Below are 8,138 nucleotides of genomic sequence, written 5' to 3'. Positions count from 1 at the left end.
TTTCCTATTTCTAGAAACACAGATTTCAGCCCCACATTTCCTTTCTGAGAAGCACAGCCTAAGACATTTTCCATTCGTGATACACCCCCATTACCTTTTCAAGAAAATAACTATGATTTTGAGCAAGTCATTTAAATTTGCTCCCCCTGGGGCGCCTGGGTGGCGCAGTCGGTTAAGCGTCCGACTTCAGCCAGGTCACGATCTCGCGGTCTGTGAGTTCGAGCCCCGCGTCAGGCTCTGGGCTGATGGCTCAGAGCCTGGAGCCTGTTTCCGATTCTGTGTCTCCCTCTCTCTCTGCCCCTCCCCCGTTCATGCTCTGTCTCTCTCTGTCCCAAAAATAAATAAACGTTGAAAAAAAAAATTAAAAAAAAATAAATTCGTTCCCCTTCAGGGCTTCGGGCATGCAATGAGACAGCTATAGTAGCTGTTCTAGCTTCCTCTCTGGTACGTTCTGAAGCTGTGATTCATCACCATCACTGTCATGCCCTTGGATTCAGCCCTTGTCATCTCCCACTTGGTTACTCTCCCGCCCCCAGCCTCTCCATGCACCAGGTGTGTCCCTGACCCAGCCTCCTACACCTGCTACCACAGCATCTTTCTGACCATACATCTATTCTGGTCACTTAGTGCAAAAAGCTATGGTAAAAGGTTCAATGGTATAGATCAATGGCTTCTAGTTGATGTGAGAATAAAGATTAGATAGCTTCATTTGGTCGAGGTCCCCTAATCTTGCCCCTGCCCAGCTCCATTTTTCATCACTTTACCTTCACCTCTGTCTTCCAGAAACCTTGACATTCTTTCAGTTTTTCTACCTCAGGACCTTTGTACATGCAGTTCCCTCTGGCTGCAGTGCTCTCCTCCATCTGACTTCACCCACCTTCTCTTTGCCTAATCATTAACTTCTTTTCCTTTAGATATCAGTTGAATTGGTCCTTCCTCTAGGGAAGCTCTCCCTAACCATCCCCTCCTCAACCTGATCAGGCACCCCATTACCTTACATTCCTGCATTTGCTGCCACTTATATTTATATGATTTAATTTATTAATGTCTGTTTCATCCCCCACTAGAATGCACGTTGCTTAAGGGCAAGGACTGTATCTGTTTTGCTCACTATTTTCTTCCCAGGGCTTAGTACAGTGCCAATTACTCAGTAGACATTTGTTGGTGGAATAAATCAAAGATGGATGGGTGACAGATGGATGATGAGCTGTGACCTTTCCCCACCTGGCCCAGACCATCTTTCCCAGCTCTATTCCCACACTCTCTGCCTTTACCTTTCATGATGTCTCTATGTCTCTCAGATTCCGTTCATCTTGAACTACTTGTTATTATAAGATGATGCTGTGTTCACTACCCCTACTGCTATTCATCTAAGACCAAAATCCCTCGCTATGTTCATCAATCAGTTACTAGAAAGATGATTTTAATGTCACAATAAAAAGACTATAGTCTGCTTCAAGAAACAAGCAATAAGAAAGAGGTTTTGCTTTGGAGAATTGGAACATGCTCGGGAAACATGGTAGTTCTTTTCAAATACTCAAAGCACTATCATTAAGGTGATTAGACACATTCCCTGCACCCTGTAGAGACCAGAATCAGAAACAGTGGAAGCTATTGGGCGGCAGATTTGGGCTCAATATAAAAGAAGGATTTTATGATAAATATGTGTGGCAGAAAAGGAAATGCACTGCCTTGGGTATTCATGAACTCCCTATCACTAGATGTGTGTAAGCCAAGGTTAGAAGGCCACTTTGGGATGGTTGCATTTGATGCCCTCCAAGGCTTCTTACATCCTCACACACTCTCCCTGTGGCCAAAAGTTCCTACTAAACCAGCATCTCCAAGATGGGACCTCCAAGAACTCTACAGGTGGTAATGGAGCACAATCGGTCACTAAATACTTCAAGCCTTTACTTTTAAATTTTACAAAGGGTTTAGGTACAATGGAGAAGTGATCTCTCGATTCAATTCAAGTAATCTCCCTGCAGGCAGAGACAAATATAGATACATTGCTTTCCTTCCACAATGCACCCCACCCCAACCCTTGGCCCTTTTTTTTCTTTTAAACCTCCCAAGGAACCCAGTTCTCCAGCAATGTGTGCACAGCCTTCCAGAGACCTCAGTACTCTTCGGTCTGCTATGATCTGGGCTCCACCTAGTGGTGTAACTCGATGTTTTGCACACAATGGGTGCAAGGTTGGGGTCGGAGTGAGGGAGAGTGGGGTACTCCTGTCACCCGAACAGGTTTCCATGCTCCTTGACTAGACTCTCCCCAAGTCTTACTCTGTTAACTAGAGGCCAGTTGACTTGAGTTGGTGGTGATACCATTCCATTTTGCATTTTGGGGAGGTCTGCCTCTTCGTGCCTATACATGGATGGGGTCAGCAAGGAAAGGACTTACTATTTTTCACACTGTGCATCATGGAGCCCAAGGGCTTCAAAAGAGGTATTTTGGGAGTCACTACAGGGAGTGAAGTAAGACAGGCTGAGGTTTCAGGGATCTAACTCCTTATACCCGCTCTCTTATCCCCACCTTCTTATAAACCCTTCAACACTGTGTCCACTTATTTTATAGATGATGATAGATGATAGACAGATAGATAGATAGATAGATAGAGATAGATTTTGTGTAATGTTTACAAAAGAAAATATTATGTTGCTAAAAGTAATCTGAAAGACTGTACTCACTTCCATTTCTTCTCATTTCAGGGGAAATTAAGACCAATAGTTCATTCACAAAAGCTGGCTTGGTTAGAACCAGAGTCCACACCTCCGGAGAGGGCACTGAGGTTCTGTCTTCCCAAGGGAGTGGAGTCTTCACTCTTGGGCACCTTAGTGGTCAGGCCAGTTTCCAGCACAATTTCCTCTTTACGCGTGAAGAAATATGACTGTAGTGATTCCAGAAATCATATTGTGTAGAGTGGCTTTACTCTCGTGAAGGAGTAAATTTTATAAACAGCACAACTGAATCCTGGAGAAAACAAGTAATTTGTTTTAAAAAAACACACGATCCATACATCAGTGACCAACAAAAAGAAACACCAGCCGCTGTCTTCCCTCTCTCCCTCCCTGCTAAGCTTTGGACTCTGTGCTTAAGACACTAATATAACAGGGAGACATAAAGAGTGAATTGAACACTTGAAGAGAAGTAAACATTTGGCCATTGTCTGGTTGATATCTGCAGCATAATGTCCAAAGATGAGTCTTTCTGAAATTCTGATTCAAGTGAAATGAAAGCACAGACAGCTATTAATCTGTTTTAATTAAATAATTGTATTATTTGTTGATCGCTTGCCTTTCGACAAGAATGTAAGTTCCATGAGGGCAATGACTGTGTTTGGTTTATGTTTTAGTTTTGTTTTTGGGTTTTTTTTTTTTTTTTTTTTTTACTGTATTTCAACATCTAGCTCTTTGCTGGCACAAATCACACACTCAATAAATCATTGTTTTATGAATGAAAACAGATTTCTCTACTGGCAGCCTTGAACCTTAAAAGTGCCTAATTATGTCAATTAATTATTTATAATCAGTGTCGGCCTCACCAGCCCGCTACTCCAAATATAAAGCCTAGGTTGCCAAAGCTTAAAGACGAACCTTCGAGGATAATGACGGCCATGAGGACAAGAACGATAGCGCTCATGGTTTTCTGCCCTGCCACAAAATAAATTGAACTAAAATGTTATCCATCTAATTTTAAAAACTTACATTAGAGTAAACAATTTAGGACATTTTGAGGCAGGCATATCAAGTATGCTGTGTGGAGTTTCGCTTCTCAGCAACAGAGGGCATTATTGTTATAGTTAGAACATCACCATAGAAGATATAAATGGATAACAGGAAAAAGGAAGTAGTTGTTCTAGACCAGTACAGTACAGTTGCTTTATTTATCGGGGATTGCCAACTCCAGTAATGGAATGTCTTTCGATTAAATAGTAAGCTATTAACTTTTATTTTCTATTAAATAATGAATAATAAATTAGCAATTCTCTTTGAGTTTGAGTCCTGTTATCCAGGAGCGTCCTAGTCTAAGTATGTTTAGCCAAATGTAACCCAGAATTAGGGTCCAAATCTGCAGCTCAAATTTGTCATAGAAAAACGAGTCTATAGAAAGCGAGAATGGTTGTTAAAACGAATAATATAGTGGAAATGTGTTTCCTAATTATTCTTTTATTTAAAGTGAGTAATGAATTACCAAGTGAAAGAAGGTATGGAATGTACAATTCCTGCCTAGTGAGAGGTAGTTCTCTGACTATATTAGAAATAAGCAGATTTTATGGTTCTCTGGGGAGACTGGGAGCACATAGTTTAAGGACACCCCACAGAAGCATCTTCTAGTAATCAACACAACTCCTTAGAAGGAGATGTTGTTATTTCTGCGCCATGACCATATGGGGTCAGGAATTAGGTACACCTCAGAAAACCATTCCTAGGACTTGCAGGAAGGTTTTGGACAAGTCTCAAGTCCATTTTTCACTATTGCCAGAAAAATGTAGCCCCCAAGTTATCTACCAAAAAACTGAGAAAACTTTAATTATATAGATGTTATATAGATTATATTTAATATAACAGACTATAGGTTTAATTATAGAGATTATGTACAGGTCAAATATCATTGGGTCATCATTCAGCTTGATCTATGTAGATCTAGCCTACGTCACAATGTAAAAGCTCCTGATTAAAAAGTCCAGTTATGTACTTTGAATGTGTATTTTTATTAGGATTATGATGCCTCGATAACTGTGCTCCCCTGGATTTTTATTTGGTCTGGTGCTTGAATACTACTGAAACCGCAACAAGCCGGTACTAATAGGCTGTGGAGGCAGAGGGACCCCATCTCAAATACCAGGGAAAAAACTGGTCCCTTTGACGGTTGATGCCTTTTCAAAGTTACTTCTACTTGAGAGAGAGAGAAAGGAAAGAAGGAGAGAGAGGAGAGAGAGAGAGAGAGAGAGAGATCCTCTATGTTCATGTCAATTCTTAGAGTGATGTGTTTCAAGGTAGCCGGTGAGCCAAATTTGTCCGCTTCTCTGCAGCTTGTCTTAGGTACTTTCTCATGGAATCTGGAGCTACTCAAATCCTACCTTATTCTGCAATACACAGAGAGGAAGGGCCACGAGTGGCTGGGAAATGTCTAACTGCCAAGTTGCTCATATAATTGGAGATGAGTCTTCTGGCTAATTTCAAGCAGGTCTTTTGACCTTTAAAAACCAGATTCTTCTTTAAACACCAGAAGACAAATCAGCACAGTTGCTCACATACAACACCAGGTGTGTCTGGATCCTGCTGACCAGAAGTTCCAATGGCACAGAGCTCTATTGGATATAGATTCTCCACTTGAGGAAATTTAACTAAGGTGAGGGCTGAACTGGTCTGGGCAAGGGCTCTGCTTCTACACTGGTCATGGAAAGTCTTGTCTTATGCTATAATCTATAGAGATACACAGCTTTATGGAGAGAAGAAAAAGAAAACAGACATTATGGTTAAATGAAAAAACAAAAGAACGTGTGTGTGTGTGTGTGTGTGTGTGTGTGTGCATTTCAAAAAATCAAAGTGAGAGATTGGGAAGAGAGGTTTAAAGGTTAAATTAATCTAAGAAATTCTGCTATGTAAATCCTCATATAGTCTAGCAATCTGAAATTCTCCTTGTATAATCAGGTCCCTACTGGCTCTAAGGCCAGAAGCTAAGTAGCAGTGACATATCCATGTTTCTTTAAAATCATTATTCATAGGAGCCAAATCTCAGTGTCCTTATCTGTAAAATAGGAATTACAATATCTTCATTGCAGGGACATTGGGTGGATTAAACTGTATAATGCATACGAATTTTGTAGTACTCTATTATAAGTACTCTACAACTATTATGTGATCTAAAACATGTCTTCAAAAAATATGCTGTTTCTGTGAAGATCTGAATTATGATGGCAAATAAGTTTCAACTTGAATGTTAACTTCAAGATTAAGGTTGGGAGGGCTAGCTGCACATAGTGCTGAGAAGTCTTTTGGTGACAAGTTTTAGTACAACAGGAACAAGGTCTGGGATCAATTAGTGATGTCTGTCATGGGCATGGGAGGCGTAAGTGGCAGCATGTGTATTTCCTATAGATGACAAAATGTCTAATGTGAAAATTCAAACACTTCTGGAACTGAAATTTTCATTTTATAGTGAACACATCTATAATATTATGAAATAGATATATAATATATATAATTTATCATATATAATAATATATGATATATAAATATATAATTTAGATATATCTATATATCTATACCTGTCTGTATATATATTTTATATAATTAAATTTCATATGATTTCAGATTTCTTTCTCAACAGGTTCAAGATCTTAAAGATCATGACTATCGCAAATACCTTTCTATAGGGCCTCTGGAATGAATATTTCTATGTGAAGTATGTATAATAAGTTGCTAATCCCTTTCCTTCAGTGTTGTTTTTCTGATGATACCCACTAGGATTCACAAAGATTAGGTGGGCCATGCTACCTGACACATTTTCCACTGTCAGTGACAATACGTTCAGGAAAGCGGTCACTGTTAGGTGACTTCAAGCATGTTTTTCACTGCAGCTCACGAGGACAGGATTGTTTTCCTTCTCTGTGTTTCACATTTTGCATGTTTCATGTTTCAGCCTTCTGCCTGTGCTATTTCATTATCATCATTATCAAGATTTTTGATAAGCCTCCTCCCCATTATCACTGTGAGTAATTATTATGCATCTATCTGTATTCATCTAGGCTTACCCCTGAGTGGGCTGGAGCTCAGGGTTTTCCATACTCGCTGGCCTCTTACCACACAGCAACAAAGCCATGAAGCAACTATTAGAAATTAATATAGTTCAGCCACTGACAGATTTGGGCAGATAAAAATTGGAGTTCAGAGGATGAGCCCAGTAAAGCAAAGGTGAGACAAAGGATGTGGTTACGAAAGTAAATGAGTACTGTGTCCAAATCCTACCCAACTTATAAAGCCCTATGGGAGTGTTCTCCAATGAGAAGCTCACTCTTAGAACTTGCTGCAACAAAACCACAATTTTTAAACCTCTTGAACTACTTTCCATGCATATCTTGTTTCCTACTTGTATATTCCCTACTCTTGGAGCTCATTAGGGGACATGTCTCATGACCTTTGAATCGCACTTAACACCCAGCACAATTCATGGAGCATTCAATAAACATTTGTTGGACGAATATCCTCATCATCTGCCAAGAAAAATGTGTTGAGCATCCAGGCCGCGTGCAAGGCATTGAGAGTATAACAATGAACTAGACAGCCATGAACCTTGCCCTCAGTGAGCTCATGGTCATAATGGAGAAGAAGCCCAAGAACTCAACAAGGAATCATTGTGACATGGTGGGTACTTCGATGTGACAAAAAGAAAAGCCATGCAGAGATCCCTACCAAATCTCTTAAGAGTCAGTATGAAATTTCCCTTTCTCCATTTAGGGCAAGAATGGCCAGTTCAAATGTTTGCAGGAGTCAGGTGAGATTAACAAGACGACAGAGATGGGTGGGGACTGAAGTCATCTGGAGAGTCCACACTCTACCTCTAGGGAGCAGGCACTACCCAGCTCCAGTCAACTGGGGTCACGAAAGCCTGAATGCCAGCCCCGTGACCCCACATCTAACTTTTTCCTAGGAAACCAGCAATTTGGATTTGTATGTGAAATCTGATTTCCAAATGTTGACAACTAGTTTTCTATTTCAGTGGCTCAGATCTGGCCTGAGAGCTACCAGTTTTCCATCTCTGATTTAGACCTTCCGCAGAAAGGGTGTCCTTATCGGAGCCTGGGTGCCAAGCCTCCCGGGCTGGAATCTCAGAGGACAGGGTGTCATCTCTCCATCCCTCAGCCCCTTTCTTCCCTCCACCCCCCTTTCACACCCTATTCCAGGAAGTGTCAAGGGCTCTCAATCGAGACTGGCTGGAGAAGAGTTGACATCTACAGCTCGTGAGAAAATGGGTTAACCTTTGAGAAAAGTCAGAGGTACGGGACCCCTGGGAGCTGGAGATGTGAGTGGAGTGGAAGAAACCGGTGGGGAGTCCTCCTGAGTTTTGCATCATGGGCAATGCTCTCCTGTAAAAAGCATTAACCAAGGTCAGATTAACAAGTCAACACTGAAAC

Source organism: Lynx canadensis, chromosome C1 (assembly GCF_007474595.2).
Source record: "Lynx canadensis isolate LIC74 chromosome C1, mLynCan4.pri.v2, whole genome shotgun sequence".
NCBI lineage: Eukaryota > Metazoa > Chordata > Mammalia > Carnivora > Felidae > Lynx > Lynx canadensis.
This window is presented reverse-complemented; position numbering follows the sequence as displayed.